This window comes from Triturus cristatus, chromosome 1_2, assembly GCF_964204655.1.
Source record: "Triturus cristatus chromosome 1_2, aTriCri1.1, whole genome shotgun sequence".
Classification (NCBI taxonomy): Eukaryota; Metazoa; Chordata; class Amphibia; order Caudata; family Salamandridae; genus Triturus; species Triturus cristatus.
In genome coordinates, this window is record NC_140580.1 from 722,984,588 (window position 1) to 723,008,923 (window position 24,336).

The following is a 24,336-nucleotide window of genomic DNA, read 5'->3' on the forward strand; positions in this document are numbered from 1 at the left end:
ATCATTCAGAAGCTCTGGTTCGTAGAAGGGAATCTCGCATCTGTAATGCGAATAATGAAATGGTGTGCGTTAGTATATTGCAACCTGCAAGCATTTCTCAGCCGTGCCAAAAAGTGTAGCATTTATGGATTAGCAATATGGACTAACAGTAACAGTAGTACACCAGTACTTCCTAAAAAAGTGGCTTGTTAATGTTTGTTGACCGCTTGTACGCAGCGCCTAGACTAGACAGTAGCAGTGTGAGGCAGGTCATGTGGGCTCAAAGGTGTCTTATACAAGAAGCTGCAAGGTAACGTCACATGTGCAAAAATAAAAGACACAAAGGTAAAATGGTAGCATGGCTAGGGCTAATTAAGCAAAGGCTACAATGATCATATATAACTATTAGTGTCTACTCTACTACTACCTGATTTGTACTAGTGATGTATGTTAGTATTAACTCATTTTTCAACCTTGCTACTGATCAATAGGGGGGAGGTGTATATGACGCCTAATAAATGTGTAATGTTTTCTAGGCGCACTACCGACCACCATTGCCGGGGCCAGCGAAGGCGACGCGGAGGGCGAGGATGCGGCAGTTGCTGCAGATAGCAACGGAGCCGTAGGGGGAGTGGCAGCACCAGTGGCAGGCGGTGGTAAGTTAGATTCATAATCCTTAACTATTGTTGAACTTGACAGTACACTCACTGCAAGGGTGTACTGTATGTATATGTATACTGTACAGTTGTGACTTAGGGCCCCATTAGGATGGTGGGCGTATTGCCCCCGCCGGGCCGGCTGGAATTCACTGCCGACACCGCAGGGGCAAACCTCCCGCCATCCCTGTAGAAAATATTCAGACCCCCCACATGTCGACCAGGCGGAAAAGGGTTCAATATGGCGGTGGTGTCTCTCTGAACACACCGCCAGCCATATAATCTGCATTTTGGAATGCCTTTGCGTGGCGGCATTGCCGTCCGCCACGGAAAGGCATGCAGACATTGCAGAGTATGCTTGGGGGCCCCCATGGAGGGTACCTACCTATGCTATGGTACCCCCCCGCCTTTCAAAGCAAAACGTGACAGGCTCCGTGCGGGGCCCGTCATGTTGTGCTTGGTAAAGCAGCACAACATTTTAGCATTGCTTTCATCGAAGCCAACCAGAATGTAAAAAAAAAAAACAGGATGCGCCCTCCACTGTGCCGGGCGCATCATCCTAAATAATTGTCCCCACGGGACCCCCACCCTTTATAGCATGAGGATGGCGGGCGGACAAAGTCCACCCGCTATCCGATGTCGTAAGTAAGTATGAGTTTTTGGGGACGTTTGAAGAGTGAACTAGAACACTAGAATTCCCTTTAATTGGCATAGGACTAGGAGCCGGAGTATTGAGTAACCAATGGCCTCATCTATCTGATTTCAACTCCGCTTTGAAAGTTTTATGGAGAAGAGCACCTGGTGCACTGTTCAACTAAAAAGTGAAAGACTGGTGGAAGGAAGAAGGACGGGCGACATTTAAAATGTTATGTACTACTGTGCTTTATTTTAAAGTGCTACTCTACCATGCCACTATGTGTATTACCTTGTCCTACTGTTTTTCTAAGAGTATATTTTACAATTGTCTTTTTTTTAAATTTTTGATACACAGCTACTCCAAAACTCGACCGGAAGGAGTTGGCCGCCAAGGCACGGCGCCGGAAGCTGGAGGCAATCCAGCGTGAATACCGGCGGCTGGTGGTCCTAGCCGAGGAGGAGGAGGAGACTGCGGCAGCAATTGTTCAAGCCTCCTCCAGTGCTCCGGGCCCCAGCCACCGCCCTCCAGACGTACGGCGCCACCGTCTGGCGGCTGCCCGCCGCCACCGTGCCATCTCCGGTGCCCCCCCCACTGTGGCTGCAACTGCCGTGGCCTTAGACGCCGTGTCGCCCGTTTAGAGGACGAGATGCGTGTCCTCCTTCAGTCCCGCCCCACCACTTAGTCCCTGTCATCCTGTTCTACCCCTTTTTTAATTCTTGTTTGGGTGGGTGGGTGGGAACTTGTTAGGGTGTTACGGACTTCTATGGACATTGGTTGGGGTTAGGGAGGGGGGTGGGTCAGCTTTTGTGGGTTTAGTTTATTTTTGTTAGGGTAAAGTAAATATATTTTTCTATGTTACATGCAATGTTGTTAATGTTTTGTAGGTGGGGTAACTGTTTTACATCACACTGTTTCCTTGCTGGTGCATGGCCTCCCATAGCCTGTGTTTGATTTCAATAATTGGCTGACTGTATAAGACACAAACATATAGATGCGACACACCTCACTCCTTGACTGGTCCTTCTAGTACTTTCAGTCTGTCCTGTAGTCTATGCATTCTTTGGAGTGGTGTGTGAAAATGAAATCATTGACAACATGTCCATTATTAATTCTGCCTCCCCCAAACTTCTCTCTTACCGGTGCTTGATGTTTATGTCCAACTGTGGCACAGCACTGGCTGCATGGTGAAGATGGTTTCCTTTTTCATACATGCCATGATTGGGGTGGTGGTGGTGGTGGTAGCAGCATAATAGTAGTAGTAGACACTGGCTGGGCGGCAGCATTTGCAAAAAAAGAGAAGGAGACAGTCAATCGCCTTTGAGAGACTGTTAGGAGTAGTTGAATGAAGTACTGTACAGAACTTACCGAGCAACAATAATATGCTCAAATATTTGACAAAAAAACTGAATGGTGGTTAGGAGGATAGCCTACTAGACAGAGTTGCAAACTATAGTTGTGTCGAGTCACTTGACTAGGCCTACAGCCTAACAGTTAGCGCTGTATATGAGGAATGACAAGAAACAAATCCAATCAATGGCGGCAATTCATGCTGAGGTATATGTTCCTTTGTTAAAAAAAATAACCTCTGAAATATCCTACTCATGGGTGGCCAAGCAGAAGAAGATCATCGCTCTGCCTTGAAATTGAAGTAGTGTTGCTTTCACCACCTCCGCCCCAGCAAGTGTGTGATTAAGTATTGGTGTACATTTAATTTAGTTACACCTCAACAATAAGTCACACAGCCCGGGGGAAGAGGGTTAGGGTTTGTTGAATGGATGGGAAGGGGGTTTTTGGGAAAGGTTTGACATAGAAAAACAGTATGCATACATAGACAAACAAACGACAATCATTGAAGACTACCATATCCATATGTTAAGGGAGAAAAAGGCAATGCATGCATGATGATGAGAGACCCGTATTACATACACTTCTAGTTCTTGTTCTGTTGTGCCGGCCTTAATACTTTAACAGATAGCAAATAGAAATTTTAAATATTGGTAGGGAAGAATCGTAATTACACAGAGCAAACCTAATGATGATTGATAATAACAACTCCAAGAACACACTGTTGTAAAGATTGTATACAAGATATTAATCAAATTATTTAAAAGAAGATAAAAGTGGATACTGTTACTGTCTTATCCTGCTCAAAAATGTGGACTGGATTTTTGCATCTTGGCATTCCTCTTGCTCCTCTCGTCCATCAATCTTGGGTGTGTCGCCTCGCCACTCGCCACTGCCCGGCTAGAAAAAAAAAGGTGATTGATTGGTAAGGTAATTAATATGCATTGTAATGTTTTACAAAGTTTCGGGCAAGGCCTGGCCTGTAATTGTAGATTGAAAACCAAACGGGATATTGAGAAAGAAAGTAAAAAAAATGCACAAGTGATGGTGTAGTGCAACAAGAACACTTTCCGAGGTGGCATATATGCATCATCTCTACTCTAGTCTGTTTCCAGCATTGACCTTCAACAGTAACAGGAGAGAGCAGGCCCACAGTGCTTAGCATTTAGCACATCCTACGTTAACACTTAAAATTCTTTTTTTTTCTCTCAAAGAGTTGGACAAACGCAAAGCACATTATCCATTCCAAACATAGCATTTTACAGTTTAAGTTAGTAAAATCAATGCACTGCAGTCATCCCACCGCTACACTCTATTCAACTTCTACACAGACATTTGGGTCTGCTGTGGTTGTTGTTGTTGACGTGTTTACCTTTTGGCTTTTCCGTTTATGCCACTCATGAAATGTCCTCCTGAGTCCTGACTTAATCATCATCATCTCTGATACTTTTACTGACTGACTGTGAAGATCGGCCTGCAGTATAAGTACAATTTTTATGACACAACAAGAGTAGAAATTTAAATAATATTGACTTGAGTCATTCTTTATTGTGTACAGAAATATAGATTACTAGTACACTTTGACATCACTTTGTGCACAACAAACACACAACGCAAACACAGACCAATAGCTTAGAGTCAGGTGTCCAATGCATGCCATTAATTGTCATCATTACCTGTTCCTTCTCATCTTAAGTTAACGGGCCGTCTATTTCGCCATCATCACGATGGACGGTGCTGTTGTGTCAATCATACTCATTGCGCAGATTGAGTGGGTCCCCTTCCTGTATTGAATTAAAAGCAATGGGTCACCAAGCTGCAGGAGAAGTACCAATTTCTTATTTGCAAGAAGGGGGCAATTAATTTATTAGTGTGTTCTGTAGAAAGTTGATTAGTGGCAGTGCACAATTACATAAATTTATGCACAACAAACACAACAAAATCTAAATCATTCAGTCTGCGACTCTGCGTCCAATGCATGGCATCAATCATGACCTGTTCCTTCTCATCTTAAGTTAACGAGCCGTCTATTTCGCCATCATCATGATGGACGGTGCTGTGGTGTCAATCATACTCATTGCGCAGATTGAGTGAGTCCCCTCCCTGTATTGAATTAAAAGCAATGGGTCACCAAGCTGCAGGAGAAGTACCAATTTCTTATTTGCAAGAAGGGGGAAAAATTAGTGTGTTCTGTAGAAAGTTGATTAGTGGCAGTGCACAATTACATAAATTCATGCACAACAACCACAACAAAATCTAAATCATTGAGTCTGCGACTCTGCGTCCAATGCATGGCATCAATCATTACCTGTTCCTTCTCATCTTAAGTTAACGGGCCGTCTATTTCGCCATCATCATGATGGACGGTGCTGTTGTGTCAATCATACTCATTGCGCAGATTGAGTGAGTCCCCTTCCTGTATTGAATTAAAAGCAATGGGTCACCAAGCTGCAGGAGAAGTACCAATTTCTTATTTGCAAGAAGGGGGAAAAATTAGTGTGTTCTGTAGAAAGTTGATTAGTGGCAGTGCACAATTACATAAATTCATGCGCAACAAACACAATAAAATCTAAATCATTCAGTCTGCGACTCTGCGTCCAATGCATGGCATCAATCATTACCTGTTCCTTCTTATCTTAAGTTAACGGGCCGTCTATTTCGCCATCATCATGATGGACGGTGCTGTTGTGTCAATCATACTCATTGCGCACATTGAGTGAGTCCCCTTCCTGTATTGAATTAAAAGCAATGGGTCACCAAGCTGCAGGAGAAGTACCAATTTCTTATTTGCAAGAAGGGGGAAAAATTAGTGTGTTCTGTAGAAAGTTGATTAGTGGCAGTGCACAATTACATAAATTCATGCACAACAAACGCAACAAAATCGAAATCATTCAGTCTGCGACTCTGCGTCCAATGCATGGCATCAATCATTACCTGTTCCATCTTATTTTCAGTTAATGGCCAGTCTCTCTCGGCTCTGAAAGGAGGATAGCTATAGTAGTCGTCTGATTCATGGTCCACTTCTTTTGGAAGGACTAGGAAAGTTTGAATTTGTTGTTACCATCATCCAATCATCATTCATGAGGGAAATAGATTTGCGCAGGAGATTCAGTATGATGGAGCGGAGGAGCTGGATTCGGAGGACTGTACTGTCAAATAGCAGACACCTGAAACTTGTATATTAAATTAGAAGAGTAGAAGACGGTGGTAATGGATTGGTTGTGATTCACAAGTTTATACTTTATAACCGGAACAACAGACACAAACAAAGGGGGAAAAAAGGGAGGAAGACAGTAAGTGTGAGCCTAATTGTCAGGGAAGTATAGCTCGTCCTCAAACTCTGGGGGTTCAGCCAGTAGTAGGTAATCATCTGACACAATACTTCTGTCACCTGAGCCGCTGTCCTCATCTTCCTCCGTTGATTCATGTATTGTGTAATTCAGTGGTATGAAGTGCTGATTCATTTTGATCATTGTTAACCTCTCCACATTTTTTTGAGATAGACTGGTCCTTCTCAATGTTACAATGGAACCAGCAGCACTGAAAACACGTTCGGAAGAGACACTTGCGACAGGGAAAGCCAGATAGCTTATCGCCAGCCTGCTGAGCTGTGGCCATTCAGACCTTTTCCTATACCAATACTGCAATGGGTTTTGATCAACGTACACCTCTGTTGGGTCGTCCAGATAGGCCTGGACCATCCGCTCAATGTTCAGGGTTGCTGCTGGTAAGCTTTTGTGCTGTTTTTTCTGTGCATCAGCACTGTGCTTACAATAGCCCATCTTTACATACCAATCCTGTAATGATAATGATTGTACTCGGCCTAATGATCCAGTTATTGTTTCTGTAGTCGATAGTGATGGTGAGTGTTGTAATTGTGAGCCAACCGCACTGCCCTCAGCCGACGAAGTTGCACTTGATTCTGCATGGCCTGCTTCAGTATCAGTACTTCTTGTGGGTTGATCTTGCAGGCTTTTAATTAGCAGCCATTCGTTTTCCAACTTACTGGCTGCTTCAGCTATACATCTTTTGTAGCGGGCAACATCATTGTCTTCAGTAGTCCCAATTTTGCACGTGGATCCAGAATTGTGGCACAAATGTAATGTTCTTGTGACAAAATTTTATTTTGTAACCTTACATTTTCAGTTAAGCGCCGGGATAAGCTCTCCACCAAGACATGGGCTTGCCTTCTGCCCTCTACACCTTTTTATGATTCAGACACATTATTCAGCTCATACTCTAGCATTTGCAATAATGGGATAGCTTGGCCCATTGTACAGTCCTCCTTGCTGACTTCACGTGTGAAGACCTCAAAAGGAGAAAGCATCTCAGTCAGGCATTTAATTAGGCTCCATTGCTCCATGTCAAGGATCATGCCTTTAACAGTAGCACTAGCAGCATCCCCTCTTCTTTTCCAGACATATTCATGGAGTGACATGTGCTGTTCGGACAGACGATCAAGCATGTAATACGTTGAGTTCCAACGTGTTGCCACCTCCTGGATGAGTGCCTTGACTGGCATCCTAAGTTCACGTTGGATGATCCTCAGCTGCTTCCTAGCTTTAAAAGAATGGCTGAAATGAGTGCATATTCTTCGGCAGATGGCCAGTAAATTGCTGACTATGGGTTCTTTTTTCAGAAAGTCTTGAACTATAATGTTTATGCAGTGCGCCAAACACGGAACCCTGAAATAGGAACCAAGTACCATGGCCTTAAGTACATTACTGCCATTGTCTGTGGCAACAAAACCAATACGAAGCCCTCTGGGCCGCAGCCATTCCAAAACCTTGGTGCGAAACTCGTGTAAAATGTTTTGAGCCGTATGAGATTTCTCCATGGCGAACATGGCTACAGTTGCATGTTTCCGAGTACCTTCAAAAATCGCAGCTGTGTCAACAACACCTTGTGCAGATAGTTTATCTTTAACCCCCACAAAAGAGATCCAGTGTGCAGTGATGCACATGTAATCTGTGGCTTGGCAACTGCTCCACATGTCTGTTGTCAGGTGGATATTGTGCACAGCACTCTTCTGCAAAGCGTGTCCAACCAATTCCAGCACATCATGATGTAGTGCCGGAACAGCAATTCTTGCGAAATAGGACCGGCTGGGAACTTTCCATTTCGGGCAGATGGCAGACACAAATTCAAGGAAACCCACCCCTTCCACAAATGAAAAAGGAAGAAGGTCCAGCGCTAACATTTTAGCCAGCTTCGCATTGTACAATCGTGCCGTTGGGTGGTTGCGTTGGATCTGCCCCTCCAACCTAAACATGCTCTCAATGGTAGGCTGGCTTACTTTCCTTAGTGGTGCTGTTTTCATTAACCCACTACGGCTCAACAACACAGATTGTCTCATTGAGGTACTCGCCGGTCGCCTTGGTGTCTCACCCAGACTCTGAGTATGGCTCTTACTGCGGTGCCACTCTGATGTTACTGAGGAGGATGTGGGCATTACTGCACTACTGGGGACAGGGCTAGAAATGCCTCCCTCTTCTTCACCTGCCACCTCAATAATATCGCTCTCTGATTCATCCCGACCAACTACAATGGGTTGAGTTTTTCTACTTTCTTTTAACTTAAGTAGGGGATCCTCCCACACGATAATGTGGTGTATTTTTAGATGACTTGCTTGTCCTCCGGTACCATAGTTTGTACCAAGCTTACCACGCCGAACACCTTGCTGACAAATTGAGCGTATAGCAACGTTCTCCTCCTTGGCGCTAACAGAAAAGAAGTCCCAAACTGGGGAGGAGAACTTTCTGGCACTGCTGGATGTGCCACTTTCAACACCAGATGAACTAGAGGGGGTGTTTGAAAATGTGTGCCCCTGTGCACCTACACTGTGACTTTTACTACCACTACCTACTGAGATGGTTGAGCTGGATGTAGGTCCCTGCCGGGCCTTGGAAAATATGGCAGCTGGAGGTAGTGGTGGTGTAACCTGTGTTGGTGAGATCCGTGCTACATCCCGCTCAGTAGCAGCCTTTCTGGATAAAGTGAGAATGTTGGTCTCCAATCCCTTTGGGGTGGGAGTAATGTGCGTGATGACTGGCTCGTCTTCATCAACATCATCACCCCCCTCTTCTACATCTACCTCCATAACTCCAAGTTTTTCTGGGACCTTCCTTTTCAGAAGCATTGTCTTGTGGCGCATATCACTCTCAGACCGTGCTGGTGGGACCCAAGTGTCATCACGATCATCAGAAGCGGGGCTTGAAGAAGAAGATGATGGACTAAGCCTACTTTTCCTTGCTGGTGGTCTGGAAGACAATAGATCTTCTGAAACAGTGGTTTGACTTTGCTCCACTTTGTCTGCAGGAAGCTCGATTTCCTGAAATGCCCCTACGTCAGGAGCAACAACTACTATGGTGGGCTGTTGCGGCAGCTGCTGCTGTTCTTGTTGCGGCGGGTGCTGCTGTTCTTGTTGCGGCGGGTGCTGCTGTTCTTGTTGCGGTGGGTGCTGCTGTTCTTGTTGCGGCGGCTGCTGCTGTTCTTGTTGCGGCGGCTGCTGCTGTTCTTGTTGCGGCGGCTGCACACTGATCTGCTGAGTTTGCGCCTGCGTTGAACTTGATTGTGTACTACTTTGCGGTAATGACATTTCTTCAACATCGCTGCTCGTTAGTAGACTGGCTACCTCTGCAACACTAAAGCCCTTGGGCCTAGGTTGGTGGGGTTGGACCGCTGTGCTGCTCCCAGCTTGGTTCCCGGACAAAGCTTTGGTGCCAAAAAAAACATTGGCCGGCACACCACCAGTCGTGGTTAATGGCACTTCCTTTTTCTGTTCCTTCTTCTCACCGGCAACTTTCTTGGTACTGGACCTGGTACCTTTCTTTGGGGCCATCTTCTTCAGATGTCAGGCAGGATGCAGATGCACAACAAGTTCTGATCACACGTGGACATGATGCGCAGCAGGACTTCTGTCTGGCTGGCAGTACAACGGGTAGCCAGGTGATGCTGATGACACCTCCTACTCTGTCTTTTGTGCACCTAAAAGCAAATAAGACAGGAGAAGAACATCAGTGAAATGTTGCATTTGTTGTTGTGGTTCAGTTACTTAGTACTGTACTAGTGCAAACAAAAGATAGTCTAGCCATTTATGACTTTTTTTTTCCACTAGAGCTATGTTATACTACTGTGTACAGCCACACACTGCACTCTCAGGAAGGATAGCAAAGTTAATAATAACCACCAAAATAAAAATGTAATGAAAGTGGGGTGGACCATTAAATTATTTGAGCATCTCAGCATCCATGGAGCAGCTGCTGGCAAAGGGGATGGATGGATGGAAGCAGTAAGCCAAATAGCCAATAGGAAAACCATGCAGGCCTATGGCAAAAGCAGGACACTAATAACTCACAGTCAAAAAAACACCCAAAAAGGCCACCACCCACATGGACCCTCACAAATCACAAACAAGCCGGGGGCCTGGGAAACACCAGGAGCTGACAAAAGGCCTATAAAAGCCAGGTAAAGGATGCATGCTAAAGCACACTGCTTTGCCTTTTTAATGTAACAAAATGGAAATACGAACATTCACAGGCCCCAAAAAGGTCTGCAGGGTGCATGCATTGCACACCAACACACCAGACACATACAACAAAAGCATATCTTTAAGACAACCAACATCAGAAAGGCCACCCTATGCCCTAAATGATGTCTAAATTCAACAGACCACACAGAAAACAAAACACTTGATTAATAAAGCTGTGGCTACCTGCTCTGATCCTACTTGGTGAAAGCAGGCCTGTTGGCAGACAAGGCCAGACAAGCTTGCAGGCCTAGGCTTCACAATGGCCACCAGCCACATGGCCAGGCCCAACAACATCACAAAGGCCACCCCAAAAACACACTTCCCCAACTCAATCCAACGCCATCCATGCCCTAAATAATGTCTAAATTCAACAGATCACACAGAAAACACTTGATTGATAAAGCTGTGGCTACCTGCTCGGATCCTAGTGGATGAAAAAGCAGGCCTGTTGGCAGACAAGGCCAGGCAAGCTTGCAGGCCTAGGCTTCAAAATGGCCACCAGCCACATGGCCAGGCCCAACAACATCACAAAGGCCACCCCAAAAAACACACTTCCACAACTCAATCCAATGCCATCCATGCCCTAAATTATGTCTAAATTCAACAGATCACACAGAAAACGCTTGATTAATAAAGCTGTGGCTACCTGCTCTGATCCTAGTGGATGAAAAAGCAGGCCTGTTGGCAGACAAGGCCAGGCAAGCTTGCAGGCCTAGGCTTCAAAATGGCCACCAGCCACATGGCCAGGCCCAACAACATCACAAAGGCCACCCCAAAAAACACACTTCCCCAACTCAATCCAATGCCATCCATGCCCTAAATGATGTCTAAATTCAACAGACCAAACAGAAAACACTTGATTAATAAAGCTGTGGCTACCTGCTCTGATCCTAGTGGATGAAAAAGCAGGCCTGTTGGCAGACAAGGCCAGGCAAGCTTGCAGGCCTAGGCTTCAAAATGGCCACCAGCCACATGGCCAGGCCCAACAACATCACAAAGGCCACCCCAAAAAACACACTTCCCCAACTCAATCCAATGCCATCCATGCCCTAAATGATGTCTAAATTCAACAGATCACAGAAAACACTTGATTAATAAAGCTGTGGCTACCTGCTCTGATCCTAGTGGATGAAAAAGCAGGCCTGTTGGCAGACAAGGCCAGGCAAGCTTGCAGGCCTAGGCTTCAAAATGGCCACCAGCCACATGGCCAGGCCCAACAACATCACAAAGGCCACCCCAAAAAACACACTTCCCCAACTCAATCCAATGCCATCCATGCCCTAAATGATGTCTAAATTCAACAGATTACACAGAAAACACTTGATTAATAAAGCTGTGGCAACCTGCTCTGATCCTAGTGGATGAAAAAGCAGGCCTGTTGGCAGACAAGGCCAGGCAAGCTTGCAGGCCTAGGCTTCAAAATGGCCACCAACCACATGGCCAGGCCCAACAACATCACAAAGGCCACCCCAAAAAACACACTTCCCCAACTCAATCCAATGCCATCCATGCCCTAAATGATGTCTAAATTCAACAGATCACACAGAAAACACTTGATTAATAAAGCTGTGGCTACCTGCTCTGATCCTAGTGGATGAAAAAGCAGGCCTGTTGGCATATAAGGCCAGGCAAGCTTGCAGGCCTAGGCTTCAAAATGGCCACCAACCACATGGCCAGGCCCAACAACATCACAAAGGCCACCCCAAAAAACACACTTCCCAAACTCAATCCAATGCCATCCATGCCCTAAATGATGTCTAAATTCAACAGACCACATAGAAAACACTTTATTAATAAAGCTGTGGCTACCTGCTCTGATCCTAGTGGATGAAAAAGCAGGCCTGTTGGCAGACAAGGCCAGGCAAGCTTGCAGGCCTAGGCTTCAAAATGGCCACCAGCCACATGGCCAGGCCCAACAACATCACAAAGGCCACCCCCAAAAAGCACACTTCCCCAACTCAATCCAATGCCATCTATGCCCTAAATGTGCTTGAAAATGAAATACATTCAAAAAACAAAAGGAACAGTTGCTTCATCATGCACATACACACCCCTGAGGCCATGCCCATGGCTAGCTCGGGCCTACTACTACTACTACCCACAAAATAAAATAAAATAAAAAAAGGAATGATGATAATTAATTATCAAAAATAAATTGTAGTTACAACAACTGCAATGCCCACAATCAAACAAACACAACAACCACTTACTTGTAAAATATCCTATTCCAAAAATCCTCAAATCCAATTGCAATGATGCAGCAGACAAAAAGAGTGATCTTTCCAGCTCCAAATCCAAAGGCAGAATGAGCAGGAGATGGACAAAGCACTGGGAGGAGCCTGCTGGACAGGAACAGGAAGTTGGAGATTCTGTGTCACTTCCTGCCTCTCTTCACCTTTTAAAAAAATGACTCCTTGCACAAAAAAGGAAAGCCAAATGTCAATGTAAGGAGTTGTTTTCATCCAAAATCAGCATTTGCAGAAGGTTTCATGCTGCTAGAGCTGATATTCCTCTCCAAATTGAAAATTTTACGTTGTTGAGTTCTCGAGCTTCACATTACTTCCGCCGGCGTGTCGACATGATCGCGTTCTCTTCTTTGTCCCTGTCGCGTTAGATATGACGTGTTCGGGGTCTCTTTCTCCTGTTCGCGTTCGATTAGACGTGCCTGCGTCCTCATCCTCTGGCTCGCGATGTAGAATGACGTGTTCGAGATCTCGATCTTCTCATACTCGCGCGGTGCATGATCGCGAGAAGAAAGACGTGATCGCGTGACAAATGACGTGATCGCACGACAAATGACGTTAATGCGGCCGCGAACTGTCGCGAGATAGAGCAAAATGGATACCAACAATCCAACATCTCGTGGAGAACGCGACCGGGTCGGGAAAACTTGTTGGCAAATGCGGGGATTCAGGTAAGGCGATCGTGCGAACGCGAGAATGTATTTTTTTACAGCGCGAGCAAGAAACAAATTATCGCTAAGCTGCGGAATGTGGAAATTTTGACATTTTCGTGCTTTCCGCGGAACGCAAAAATGCCAAAATATCGCAATTTCCGCGAACGGAACGGAATTTTGGCCCAGGCCTACCTACCACACAAACAAATGACACGTACCCGCAAAATGACACACACACACAGGGGATCCACATCCTGGCCACTAACAACAGGCCACCATAGGGGTTGTATGGCCAGCACCATTACCACCCCCACCCATAGGGATTATATTGCCCATCACCCCTGCCACCCCCACTCACAGGGGACCTGTTGCCCATCACTCCTCCCACACCCACTCATAGGGGACCTGTTGCCCAGCACTACTGCCCCCCCACCCATAGGGCTTATGTTGCCCGTCACCCCTGCCACCCCCACCCATAGTGGACCTGTTGCCCATCACCCCTGCCACCCCCACTCATAGGGGACCTGTTGCCCAGCACTACTGCCACCCCAATCATAGGGCTTATGTTGCCCATCACTACTGCCACCCCCACCCATAGGGCTTATGTTGCCCATCACCCCTGCCACCCCCACCCATAGGGGACCTGTTGCCCATCACCCCTTCCCACCCACCCATAGGAGACCTGTTGCCCATCACTACTGCCACCCCCACCCATAGGGCTTATGTAGCCCATCACGACTGCCACCCCCACCCATAGGGCTTATGTTGCCCATCACCCCAGCCACCCCCACCCATAGTGGACATGTTGCCCATCACCCCTGCCACCCCCACTCATAGGAGACCTGTTGCCCATCACTACTGCCACCCCCACCCGTAGGGGACCTGTTGCCCAGCACTATTGCCACACCCACCCATAGGGGACCTGTTGCCCAGCACTACTGCCACCCCACCCATAGGGGACCTGTTGCTCATCACCACTGCCACCCCACCCATAGGGCTTATGTTGCCCATCACCCCTGCCACCCCCACCCATAGGGGACCTGTTGCCCATCACCCCTGCCACCCCCACCCATAGGGGACCTGTTGCCCATCCCCCCTGCCACCCCCACCCATTGTGGACCTGTTGCCCATCACCCCTGCCACCCCCACTCATAGGGGACCTGTTGCCCAGCACTACTGCCACCCCCACTAATAGGGCTTATGTTGCCCATCACCCCTGCCACCCCCACTCATAGGGGACCTGTTACCCATCACCCCTGCCACCCTCACCCATAGGGGACCTGTTGCCCATCACCCCTTCCACCCCCACTCATAGGGGACCTGTTGCCCATCGCCCCTGCCACCCCACTCATAGGGGACCTGTTACCCAGCACTACTGCCACCCCCACCCATAGGGCTTATGTTGCCCATCACCCCTGCCACCCCACCCGTAGTGGACCGGTTGCCCATCACTACTGCCACCCCCACCCATAGGGGACCTGTTGCCCATCACTACTGCCACCCCCACCCATAGGATGGGTGATCCGCCACACATCCATCATGCTCCAACATTAGGTATGTCAGCAAAATACATCCCCCCTAAAATCATGACAACAGTGTGTAGTCTGTGACAAATGCCCACAACAGCGATTATGACTTCGAACATACAATGTAACCACTATCACATGTGTGACCAAAAACTGAGTGTGGCCTACACAAGGCAAGCATCACTATAGCACTGTGTCAATGTAAAAATAACACCCGCTCACTGTGTAGAACAAAAGTTAAGTGTGGGGTTCCAAACTGCAGCAAATGTCGAGCATTGTTGTGACGGGGTCTAAACCCCCCTCATCACAGTGACTAAAAGGTAAGTGTCATCATGGTCAAAGCTGCAAATGCCAAACAGCATGTATGATTCCCGGTCCCAACACATGAAACACTTTTGTGGCAAACTAGTGGTTGTGCCCCATACCCACAGAGATGTGGTGAGGCTAACAGTGCTGTGAAAACATAACATACTCTCGGCCATGTGCAGACAAGCACCACACATGGTGGCTGACAATGCATACAGTGTACAATGACACAAAAGCAGAAGTGACCATCACAAAGCATACACACATCTCGAAAATAGACACACAAATCAAAACAACTTGTGTAGACTGTAGGTGTAAGGTCACAAACTCCCATTCCATGCCAGCAATGGCACCTAACAACCAGGATGAATGTGCAGAATGATGTGATATGACTCACAGGGACAGCAGGGAAAATCATAAAAATAGCATCCAGACAATGGCCCACAACAGCAATACCAATGCACTGGTGCAGATGCACAAAAACAAACAGGCAACCTCACACTGCACATCTGACACAACATGTGTGTGTGTGTCTCAGTATCCCCAGGCAACTACACAACACATGAGGGGGGCTGAACCACAGTGACATAGATGTGGACACAGTGCCATATAAAAGTAACCCATCATTGGGCCCCCTTAGTGGGCAATCAGGCATTGTGAGATAAGAGGGAGCACAACAGACACATGTGACACAAACTGAAATGAGCACAAACTAACACAGCAAGAGACTGACACACAACAGCACTACCCCCCAGGGACCAGACATTGGGGTGACACAAGCATGCATGACACCTCCACTGTGATGACAAAGGTAGATGTCGTACAAACTGTGAAACCCAGACATGTGTCCTGTGCCACAAACGTACATCACATCTACACAAACACAAATCACTCAGCATAGCCTGTCATCCATGGACAAATGGGAGCTAGGGGCCCATCCATGCAAACATTTACTTCAGTCCACCCACAACACCACACCCCCTGAGCTGCACCAATGGGCATCTGTGAAGCCCACATGGACAGGTGACATTGCACATGCACCCATGAGAAACACAGGAATGTTGGGAGGAACTAAGGTGCACAGACTCATCACACAAGGACAGTTCACAACCCTGGTGAATGACAGATATACTGCACAGTATGAGGTACATGGCCATGATGTCAAGCTCACGTAACCTTCAGAATACCTGCCACAGTCCCAGGACAATGCAGAAGCCAAGGCGAACCACAAGGCACACATGCTGACACCTGCAAACATTGCAGCCCTGAATCGGACAAGTGGGAGCAGTCACATACACATGCACATGTCTCAATCACTGAAAGGTATCACCTAGGGACAACTACATGATATTGCGAACAAACAAGTGCCTTGGGGACCCCTGACTGTGTCCCATCTGCGTCTGACAACATCATCACCACTCAGAACTGACAAATCCCAATGACGAAACACCAATTAACCGTAGTGTGTCATGCACCCACACATCTGGTAGCCTATGGAAAAGTTGTGGGATGAACACAGTACCACTTAGCAAGCATAAACAACAGGAACATATCAAGGGAACTCTGCCTGTGTATGAAAAGGGATGTGGACACACACACACATGCTCACACAACACACACCATGGGCCCAGGCTATGTCACGGACCAACACACTTTCTTGAGGGCACCCAACTCCTGTGTAAGCCCAGCTGTGCCAAACATAGTCACAGCACGTCTCAGTCATGTCAGCAGAACACTTGGTCATTCAGCCATCAGTTACCACACAATGAAGGCTCTAGTCACAACAGCCTGGGTACAGTAGTCTCCCTTAAGTCATCTGCATATACTCAACACATATGTACAGCAAGTTGCACAGAGGACCCAGTTGCTCCTACACCAATGATGCCCACACCTTTAGGTCCAGTGGTGATGCCCCCAAAGTCAGGGGAATAGAGAAATTGGACAATGGGAGGCACATCATATGTGCATGTGTGCAAGCCACAGATGTGACCATGCAAATGAAATGTTCACGGAGATGTCCACAAATTGTTGATCATGACACACCCAGTTAGCTGCAAAGGATGACATGGATACCGACCAGAATAGGATACATATCTCATGGACCACATTGAGAACCTCACATCAACACCTCAGTATTCAACATTGGAAATCAAGCATTACAGGTGCAAGGTCATGCTAAACATCATCAACCTAATGTACAGCTAAATCAAGTTCACAAGGATAAAGAAAAAAGCTTTATTCAGCACATGAAAATTTAAACGTCCGTTCTAAACAAAGGCCAATGGCCAGTCCATTATCAAATGACAAGGAGTGAACTTGAGTGACAACTGTCACACGTTGCTTGCCTGCACTGCTAAGGACAGGGGACATCCCCTCGGAGGGGCATACATGGGGGCAGGCCAGGCACCGCAGGGACAGGATCAGGGCGCAGCAGAAGAAGACAGTGAAGGGGTGGTGGATGCAGGAGAGTCACTTGCAACTGCAGTGGAGCTGACTGAAGTGGTGGGTGCAGTCACAACTGTGGGGCACAAGTCAGATGGGGTGGGTGCCGGCACAACTTCAGTAGGCAGGTCAGATGGAGTTCATTGGGTCCCCACTACAGTGCCCAAGTCAGACAGGTTGGTCGTGGACTCCACTGCAGTGCCTAAATCCATGTGAGCGGAATGGGGTGCAGGTGAGGTCGGCAGGACAGAGGGGGGGACACGGTCCCCACATCAGTGGCACTAACCGTCTGACCAGGTGTGGAGGAGCAAGTGGTAGGGGGGGAGGGCCTCAGCATTTTGGGCATTGTGTATCTGTGGGTGGGGGAACCCGGGACAGGGTGTGGCAGGGGAACCTCTGGAGTGGTGGCCTTGGGGATGGAAGACGGACACTTCGTCGTGGAGCTGCGGGCGGGGGTGGGGTCTTGCTCTTCCGGCTCCGGGGTGAATTGCGGGTGGGGGCCTCAGTCTGACGGCACCTGGGGGAGGGTTTCCAGGTGTGAGGGGCACTCCCCTCTGTGTGTGGGGACTTCCTCTTCCCATTGTAATCTGGATCTGCTGGGTCGGTGGGGAAGAGGCCAAGGTCACAGAGGAAGAGCTTCTGGGGAGATGGGGTTGCAGGTGAGGCAAGGGAAGGGGGCTGGGAGGGAGAGGTTTCGGAGGACTGCGGAGTGGTTGTGGATGACTGTGTGTGTGTCTGCAAACCATCCCGTGTGAGCGTGGTGTCAGTCCCCTGCGCTTGCTTGTGTGTACGTCTAGACCTTGGTTTGGGGGTGTTTGTGTGCTGCCCTTATCTGTGGCTTTGTGAGAATGTGCAGGTGTGTGTGTGGTTGGGACAGGTAGGGTGCTAGGAATTGTGGGTTGTGCAGGGGTAGGAGGGGTGTGGGACTGTTGGAGGAGGGACACTGCTGCCGTCAGGGACTAGAACACAGACTGATTGGTCCTCTGTAGGGCAGACATGCCCGATCAAATGCCCTCCATGAACGACACCAGTTGGGTCAACAGACTGGTGTGTGCATGGAGGACGCTCAGCATTGATGTCTGCCCTACATGGATCTGTCTAACTAAGTCCACAGACTCCTCACCAGGGCAGCAGGGGACACAGGGGCAGGGGGTGCAGTGCCGGGCACAAAGGAGACATGCTCCCGAACACAGGAGCCTCCACGGACCTCTGGGATGGGAGCAGATGGGAGGGTGGTGATGTGGTGGTGGGAGCGGTGGTGTGGACAGCCTCACTAGTTTGGGTTTGGTGGTTGCTGACACCCGCCTCCACAAGGGAGTCATCCTCAGAGCTGCTATGGCCCTCAGCTGGGGTGGACAGTGCTGATGACTCCTCGGTGTGGCTCCACTCGCCCTCCGTGCCACTGGGTCCCCCCGACTCTTCTCCTTCTGTCCCAGTCTGGCTCTGTGGCTCCTTCTGGTCCGTGGAGCTGAGGCTGTGGATGTATCTGGAAAGAAATAGGAAAAAAGAGAACAACGTCAGTCACCTGCACTGACTGCATACACCACAGTGAGTACATCACATCACAGGGCGAGGCCTGGCATCATCAGCTGAACACTGCTCAAAGTGCCAACACTGTTTAGAATAAGCCAATTGTCATTCTCACCATCAACCATGGCACACATATCCCTCCTGGACTTGCACCCATATGTCTGTTGCATGTTTGATGCTAATACCCCAATGTGCCGACATGCACCACCCACACATTTGTTGGACATGCAAGTGAACATGTAGGAGTATGTCACTATACACACAGCACATCTCTTGCCACTGACTCAGTACAGGTGTCCGGATGAAGGGCTGGGCAGAGACTCATTTCACATGCTTGTGATGCATGCCAGCAACACACACTATGATGTTCTCATGTCCTGATAGTCAATGCCACACTGGAGTGCATGGAGCACACTTGAACACAATGCAGGATCACTCATAGCAAGTTAAATGCCATGGCACTGTCATGCATGGAAAGTCAGTCAACACTGTCTCCTGTCATAGGGGCAGGGCATCCAGACAACAACAGTATGCACTATGTCACAATCATAGCTCAGGGGTAAAGCAAACTCTGCAGATGACAAGTGCACTTGCCCATCCCCTGCAAACAACATATCCAGGGCCCAGAAGACCCCACATCATGCAAATCAGACATATGAGTCTCTGTAAACACAACTCCCTGTGCATTAGCACATCACAGTCTGCTGTGCATGTAACCCAGCTGCCTGAAGTGCGTAGTTGCATACACCATTGTGCGCTGTGAAATGATCACACACCTATATGTCACACAGGTCTTGTCTCTCACAGTCACATCTCAGATGTCCTGCTGACCCTCAAAATCATTAACACCCCAGTTGTACGTAACAGGAAGCCACACCATAATGACACAGAGGCAGACACCTGAAAGCACATGTCACTAACCACAACCTGTAAGTTGATACACAGGAGTGGAATAACAGAGTGTTTCTAAATGCCCTTGAGTAGGCATGACTGCCCAGGTCTACGTGAAACAGTGTTAGGCCCTGGACAGTAGTCAGGTGGCTAAGCAAGTGTGACATACTTGATATACATACTCCTGAGGCCCCCAAATTGGAGTCGCCTGCTGAATGGCTTTGTTTGAAATACCCCAGCCACATGTGGCGAGTCAGACCAGCAATTGGAACACATATCAAAGGCAAACACAGATCACATGTCAGATCCCAGGCAGTGGGTAAACAATTGACCCACCCATGAAACACACAACAGAGTCACGGGAACGGATGCTGCCCGGAAGCTGAAGCATAGCTGACTGCAGGGACACAGTGCCCTAGTGACACAAGCAACAGACTGTAGGGGCCACACCTGTGGAGCAGATGAGGAGGGTGCATCACACAATTGAGGGACCTGAGCAAAGGACTACAAGACCTACATAATGTGGAAGTGTGACCAGGACAGAAGACTGCAATAAGCATGACAGACATAGTACACAGATTAGGCATGGACTTACCCCCTCCTTGCTGCTGTCTGGCCTTCAGCTGCCTCTCCAGGTGCAGGAAGACCATTGCTAGGATCCTGTGCATGTGGGGGGTCAGGGTCTGGTGTCCGCCCCTCCTGTGAGGAGGTGGCAGCTTCAGCTGGACTTTTGAGATCCTCTGTGTCCAGCCCGAAGGTCCTGCCACCTCTTCTGGCAGTTGTGGATCCGGCGCTTGTCGAACCCCACTGAACAAACTGCCCGGGCGATGGTCAGCCATATCTCCTGCTTCTGGTGGGCATCAACCTGTGAGGATGACAAAGTTAAAAGTCCATTAACACACAAGCCCCATATTCGTGCTGCACACATTGGGATATACATGTCATCATCACAAAGGGAGATGAGTGACACAGGTAGTGCACCCATGGAAAAGGACAAATGCCCTGCATGTCTGACATGTTAAAAATGCCTGTGAAGTTTAAGCAAGCACAAATGCACTTTAGCAGCAGAACACCTGTTCATTACATGTACCTACACACTTTGGGGGATGAAAGTACTCAGTGAGAATGCTTGCCACTGGTGTACACACTGCTAGTACTACTAGTCAGACAACATGTAAAATTAGGAAGGCAGTGGACTGCACACTCACCTGCTCCCCTGGTTTCCCATACAGCTTGCTGTAGTGTGGAAGGAGCCCATCCATCAGGGCCTGGTTCTCCTCCTCAGTGAAGGCTGGGGCCCTCTCCAGAGTGCGTGCCATAGCAGGAGCCAGAGGATGCAGAGACAGCAGCAGTGGTAGCAGGGATGTTGTCCAGTAGCATGTAGTGCTGGCAAGTGAGCTCCCTGGGGGCCAGCCAGCCTTATATCTGTGCTGCAGAGGCAGACTCTGTGCCATGTGTCCCCAGTGATAGGTCCAACACGGTTGCATTCTATGAATCTGGCCAATCCATGGAAATGTACGTCGTCTTCCTCATCGTTCAAATCTTCACCTTCATAAAACCCTAGGAATTGCAACATTGTTGTAGGCATCCAACTGAATTTCCAGCGCACAACTCGTACAAGTTTTGAATCCGCATCCGTCTCCATGACAGTCCAGAGCCAATGGGTGCCCACGGATCGGTCAACTGACTGTACAAAGCGTATTTTGAAAATACACATGCACCCGTCTCCATACGATCCAATGGCCAAGGCATACGCCTGTCTCGGAACATGCCTTCCCGACGTGCATGCATGAGAGTCACCCGAGTCGGACCTCATTGCAGTCAATGGCAAAGCGTACGCACAGCTCTGTCATGAACCGTGCAATGCGTACGCATTGTCACCCACGTCAGACCTCATTGCAGTCAATGGCAAAGCGCACGCACGACTCGGTAATGAACTGTGCAATGCGTACGCATTGTCACCTGCGTCGGACCTCATTGTAGTCAATGGCAAAGCGTACGCACGGCTCAGTCATGAACCGTGCAATACGTACGCATTGTCACCCGCGTCGGACCTCATTGCAGTCAATGGCAAAGCGTATGCACGGCTCAGTCATGAACCATGCAATGCGTACGCATTGTCACCCGCGTCGGACCTCATTGCAGTCAATGGCAAAGCGTACGCACGGCTCGGTCATGAACCGTGCAATGCGTACGCATTGTCACCCGCATCAGACCTCATTGCAGTCAATGGCAAAGCGTACGCACGGCTCGGTCATGAACTGTGCAATGCGTACGCATTGTCACCCGCGTCGGACCTCATTGGTGTGACTATTTGACTGCTTCAACACAGAATTACTTGCCAGGGACACGTGTGCATACCTACCACACTACAACACTGGCCACACAGTGTCCCATGCCATGTAAGGCTGCATTCCCTGTGTGTTGAGGGAGCAACATTTGGTTTGTTGTGTGGTACTTTTGTTCAGCCACTCCCAGGCTGTGCATGTGTTCATGGGGGCAGAATCCTTTGTGTGTTGTGCACATTACCACTGTGATGTGCAACTGTACAGTAATAGGCATGAGTCATGGACACAGTTGCAGGTTGGATATGTTTAGGACATGTCACATACACCCTGTGTCCTGGGGGTGATGGCATGTACGTCACAGTGAGACCTGTAGCCACAATTCTGATGTGCACCCACAGTCTGTGTGCATGTTGTATCTCAGATGTGGATGATCAAATGTGTCCAATGGGAGACAGTCTCCACATTCATGTGGTGTGTGCAGCAACCTTGATGGTGTGTGTGTGTCTAAGAGACATACATGTAGGGCCTGCAGAGACAACAGTGGCCACTACCTGTGGGACTCACGCTTGCCTTGTGGCGTGTACGTGATATGCCATGTCATCCCAGAGCTGATGTGGCAATACAGGGACCCTGGGTATCTGCATGGCAAAGATCTGTGGTGCCTGGGAGACATCAGGCCTCACTTGTCACTGTGGTGTGTGTTTGTAACATCACAGCAGTACATAGGTAGGGTGACACAGCCCACTGATTGGCCATTGCACTACATGTGACTTATGTGGACATGTGAAATTGAGATGTGAGGTGATGGTCATGTAGGTGACATATGTGTCCATGCCCAACAGCACACACCTCAGTACATTGTGTAATGTCATGATGTATCATGTGATATTGAGCCTGGTCATGGCCACATGGGTGGATGAACCGACAATCTTCCTTTGTGCATCTCTGTTCTGCAGGGCACCAGCTGTCCATCGACCGTTCCCAGACCTTGGAATCATGCAGGAACGCGACTGCATCCGACGGTACCGCTTCACCAGGCCACTGATTGAGGAGTTGGCGGAGCAGTTGGTGCCACATCTGCTACCTGGCTGGACATACTCTACAGCACTGACCCCAGAGGTGAAGGTGATGGCAGCCCTGCACTTCTTTGCTACCGGTACCTTCCAGTACACTGTAGCTACAGCAGGTGGGATGTCGCAAACTATGTTTAGTCATGTGCTACGTGATGTCTTGGAGGGGATGTTGCATTTCCTTGACCTGTACATCAAGTTCCCTAGCCCAGCTGAACTCCCTGAAATAAAGGATGCCTTTTATACACTGGGGAGAATGCCGAACGTCATCGGATCTATTGATGGTACACATGTGGCCCTGATACCACCACAGGCACATGAGCAGGCATACCGGAACAGGAAACATTTCCACTAGATCAATGTTCTGGTGGTATGTCTTGCAGACATGTGTATCACACATGTGTGTGCACGGTTCCCTGGTTCTGTGCACGATGCCTACATAATGAGGAGTAGTCGCATTGCAACACTGATGTCACAGATGCCAGATCAGCGTGGCAGGCAGTGAAACTGATTTTAATAACTTCGTCACATACCTCAACACTATCCAAACTCATCTTTCATTCACGTCTACGGTACATGAATCCAGTATATCTTCTATCTTATCGCAGCCAACACCCCCGTGCCTTAAGAGATGGCTTACCATTTGGCCAATTTTTGAGGGTGCAGCGTAACTGCACATATAAAGCTGACTATATGCGAGAAGCTGAAATATTAAGAATGAAACAAGTCAAGAGAGGCTAACCATATAGACTAGTGAAGAAGTCACTTAAACGGGCTTGGCATTGCCCTAGAGAGGAACTGCTAAAAACAAAAACCAAACCAAATCTTGAAAAGATTGTATGCGTTACGACCTTTGGCACTCACACCAATCAAGTGCGCAACCTGATCACAAAAAATTGGAACATAATCCAAAGTGTTGACCCCACAATAGAGACATCACTATTTGCATACAAGAGAGGGAAAAATATCAAAGATCATCTTGTCAGATCTGCCACAGATATCAAGATTAACAATACCAATACACTTATCAGCGCTTGGGACCTTCCCAAAATCTAAGGGCGTCACAAATGCGGCAATTGTGTCTCCTGTGATCTCACGTTTAACACTGCCACATTTGAACATGGCAATGTGAAGCATGATCTATTAACCTTTTCCAAATGTAACACACGAAATGTAGTGTACTGTATTTGGTGTCCCTGCGGACTCCCATACATTGGACAAACGCAACAACCGGTCAAAG